The sequence below is a fragment of the Ascaphus truei genome, chromosome 15, assembly GCF_040206685.1.
Source record: "Ascaphus truei isolate aAscTru1 chromosome 15, aAscTru1.hap1, whole genome shotgun sequence".
Classification (NCBI taxonomy): Eukaryota; Metazoa; Chordata; class Amphibia; order Anura; family Ascaphidae; genus Ascaphus; species Ascaphus truei.
Window position 1 is genome coordinate 48,855,596 of NC_134497.1, and position 4,691 is coordinate 48,860,286.

Genomic DNA, 4,691 nt, shown 5'->3' on the forward strand with positions numbered 1-4,691 from the left:
GTTAAAACAAAAACTGGGCTCAACTTCAAAGTCCCCTCCTTGCACCCTTTGACTGTGGTGGTCAAAATAGATCTCATTGATGTCTGGTGTGGTAACAGGGACCCTCTCCAACATAATTACTGTACCCCCAGTGATCACCCCACACAGTCCCTAACTGTACTGATGATCTGTGGGGTAATGATCCCTGCTGTAGAGGAAGCATGCTCTCCTGGGATCTCCTTTCATCATCAATCAGAGATGGAGGAGCCCATGGAAGCAGTATGGAGAAATGGCATTCCTGAGAAACCAATGCATCGGGTGAAGGGGGGCAGGTTAACGGTTTTTGAAATGTCCTAAGGACCAAGCATTTGTAAAGTTTGTGAACGTCCCAAGAGCAGTGAAGGGTGTTAACCTTTGCCGTGCTGGAGATCCTGCGGCAACAGAGTGCCATCGGTCTGCCGGCGTTTCCTGTTTGTGATCGCTGCTGCCCTCTGGATGTCAGAAACGGCCGTGCGGAGGGGGTTCCACTCCTGGTTCGGTTTCCTCACAATCATCCTTTGGAAAACGAGTATTTCCCAATGACGGAGGAAGAACGTCACACAAGCCCTGTAACAGTACGTGATGGGAATGGCAGTTTGTTGAGGAAAGGCTCTCAAATTAGGATTATTTACATTACAACGTTTAATTCCATGGACAGCATAAGATTAGAGATGAGATTTCCCCAGCAGCAAAGGAAAGGGATATTCACAGTAAGGATTTACTGTACTACCCAAGGAGACTGATGGCAGATACAGTAGCTATGTTTAAGAATAGGTTAGACATCTGTTTAGTAAGGAATGCCGTACAGAACTAACATCCTATTGGGGACACAATGCTTGACGAGGGCATTAAAGGGGTCAGCAAAAATCATCTTGCTAAAGCATTTGCTCTTGAGGGTTATATAGCATAAAATGTTAACGTCTTTCCCAGTGATCACGTTTTCATTCGGAAATCATTTTGCAAAGTTTTCTGCGCAGCACTGTACAGTAGGGTGGCGGCTTTCACCTCTAGTTTCTTCTGCTCAGTTTTGTTTTTCACAACTATAAATAGAGCACGAGTATCTCACCCTGTTAGAACTTGACTGTTGAGGTTGAAATTGATGGACGTCTGTCTTTAACCTAATGATGTGTTACTTGGGTCCTAAGTGGGGCTGCATTTTAACTGCTTCATTGCACTATAAAAGTATGTTTACATTTTCCATGATAGCAATGCATACACCGCTTACTAACCCTGCAATATCTTTGTTTCAAAAAGTCATCATTACAGCACTGAGATTGTAAGCTCTCCAGGGCAGAGATTTATATTTTGTACTGTCTGGTCGTATGTTTGCACTTATTGTATTCTAAATCGCTTTAATGTAGATTTAAAGGAAATCCCTAAATATGTGTATTTTTCCATACAACAAATAAAAATACCATTTGTGAGCACATTCACAGGTCTGCATCCCTGCTATTCCCCATTATCTCTTAGCATGCAATGATTCCACTGCAGCCAGGGATTCTGGGTAATGACATGCAAATGAGCCCAGTGTCATCTTTTGCTTCTTACCCATTTTAACATGTGACCCCTATAAGCGTATGCCTGCCATGTTGCATAGCTTGGGTTAAAGAAGTGTGTAACCCCTCTTTATTTCTCTAGACTGACTGACATATACTAGGAAGGGGGCCCCGAGTCCTACACCCCTGTGTGTATTAAGCAGTTGGCGGAGAGCCTGGCTGTAGTCAGACAATATGACAAGACATGTATCTGTAAATAGCAAGGGTATGTATTCATAAACCATCTCCTTGCAATCCCCAATCGTGAGGACCCTATACACCAAATATTACAGATTATCACAATCTCGTCAAACAATGTGTATCGCTTCGCTGCTGTCCCTCCAGTGGGCCAATACTTATAATAGGGCCCAGTGTAGGTGCCGGCACAGCGTTGGATCTCGTTTGTGACTATGGATGTGTACACATTTGCAGGCCTATTTCTTCGTAAAGACTTGTTGTAACGTGTGTGTATTGACAAGGATATTGCTGATCCACTGGTGGGTTACACATGGATCCTGGAGCACTGTATGCTACTCTCTCTGGCAGCTCCAATCCTGTTGTTATGTGATGACTCTGCTCCCGCGCTGATCTTTCTCTCCTTGGCTCCTTGGGACAAGGACCTGCTTTGCCCCCAATCTCTGTAGCTCTACTTGGCTTCTTCCCATTGGTCCTCCTGGCAAAGACCCAATCATAGGAACTCTTCTTTGGGTTCACAGTCATTGGCTGGGGTGCCTGTCCATACCACCAGTTCCATTTTTGCATGGAATTTTGGGGATTCTTTTTCTTTGGCACAGCCCATAAAAATTCCCTCACCTGGTCAGATGTATGTATATTTATATTTTTAATATATTTTTAACATTTTAAAGCAGCACTGACGTAACTCCATTTTTTTTTTAAATCAGAACAGGAAACGGGGTCATCTAAAGTTGAACCTTGCCATCACACACACGCTGCCCATGAGCGTGTGGGAGTTTAAGGGGTTAAAAACAACTGGCCGCCCAGTTGCCTTGCTCACATTGCCACTAGGATTTATTTAAGGGCTTACACCTCAGGACCCTGGGGTCACCCTGCCTACCAGAAAATGAAACTAATTAAACAAAAAAAAGAATTTGGCACAATGTGTCTGAAATGAGGACAATCTTTTCAGAAGATAGGTTCAATTAGAGCTCAAAGACATTATTTATTAAACTTTCGATTTAAAGCTGCAGTTCAGTCTTTTTTTTTTTAATTTATTTTTTTACTTCAATATTTTTATGTGTGCAATCTCTAATTACCTAAAGAACTGTATAGCTGCAGGTCAATTCGTTCTCCATGTATTGATCTGCAAAATTACAGTACCTGCAACAATCTTGTTATAGGTCTTTCAATTGTTCATGAAGACATATGAGATCCATTCACATATTGGTCATCCCCAAACAGGTCTGATTTTTTAGTTTCGGATACAAACTCTTATAGTCTTATAGTAATACAATCTGTTTCATCTGTGAGAAAGATACCCAATGTCTGACAAGTCTGGGTGTGGCTTATCCCCAATTTGTCACCCTCTCCCTTGAAAGTCACCTTTCCGACCAGCTGACAAGAGAGCATCCCAGATGCCAGAGAGTGAGAGAGTATATAATACTCCATCACTCCCTGTAATCCTCACATTAATGGGACCCACATCCATTTGGGAGATTATGAATGCATATGTATCACGTGTCAAATCCTCTTTATACTCTTGAGCGTGTAAATCATGTATCATACCTATGAGAAGGAGCGGCTCAGCGAGTAGACACACTGAACACAAGCAAAACTGATTTTGAAGCAGGGTAACCTGGTTCAATTCCCAGTGTCAGCTCCCTGTGACCTTGGGCAAGTCACTTTATCTCACTGTGCCTCAGACACCATAATCATAGATTGTAAGCTCTACGGGGCAGTGACTGTGTCTGTAACAATCCTCCTATATGCTGTGTACCACACGCTATACTGTAATTATGATGTGCTTTGTGTCCCATTGGGAGAAAAGCGCAAACTGAAATAAGTTATTATTATTATTATTATTATTATGAACACCATATCCTCCCATGACCACGACCGGGTTATTTGCCGTTTTAAATCTTTATATCTGACATAACTGAGGGTGGTACAGAACCTGAATTATCTCAGAAAGGACACTATGGGGCCCACTTGAGTAGCTCTGAATTGTGACAAATCACTGGTAAGAGGAGGAGCTCCACCATCACACCACGCAATATCCCTATTTCAGACTCTGGAAGGAGTTATTGTAGCACCACCTTGAGGTCATTTCACTTCTAAAGCAAGTACAATCCGGACGATTTGCATGTTACACTGCGCGGTGGGTCACTTGTTTTTTTTTTAATAGAAGTGGTTTAGAAGATGCGATTTGCCAGAGAGAATAGGATTTATTTTTTCTCACTTTTCTACTTCTGTTCATGCCAAACCGCTCGGTTTGGCAATGACAACTTCGGAGCTACCTAAAGCCCTATTTAAGCCCCTAAATCCGTATTAGTATAGAGTGATATTTTATATAAACTTGGATTAGGAATGTAAATGATCCGTTTTGGAAGCCCTCTCCTCCAGATAAGCCACTGCCCCTTTGACATCTCTGGATCCATGCAGGTCACACCCTTGTCAGTTTAACGTCAACCGTGAAATCTGGTTACTTCCTGAACAAACTGAATGCATTTCCTATCTCCATTGATAGGAAATACATAGGCCTTCAAAAAAAAAAAGGTTAATCTCTGTGTGTAGAGGGAGAAAGGGGGTGACCCGGTATTAAAGGGGTTGCACCCCATTTGGCCATTCCCTGACCCCACCAGGGAGGCAAGGGTTTAACTGGACTGCGGTCCAGGAATGTGGTTTACCCCTTGTTATATCATGAAAATGTATATTCCCCTGTTCCCATGTTTTATTGTTATATCAGTGTCTGCATCACACACACACTGGGATCCATCCGGGAGAGCAAGGGTTAATAGTTCTTTAGTGATTATAGCCCTTTGTGTAATTTTCCCGCCTTTTCAGGCACCATTTTGCAGAGTCCCATAGGCCGCCATTAGAGCTCCATGCATTTCAATGGCGGATCTAGCTGTTTTGGACCTGTTTCCCTCGAAGACCAGCAGGTGGCGTCCGAGAGGAGGA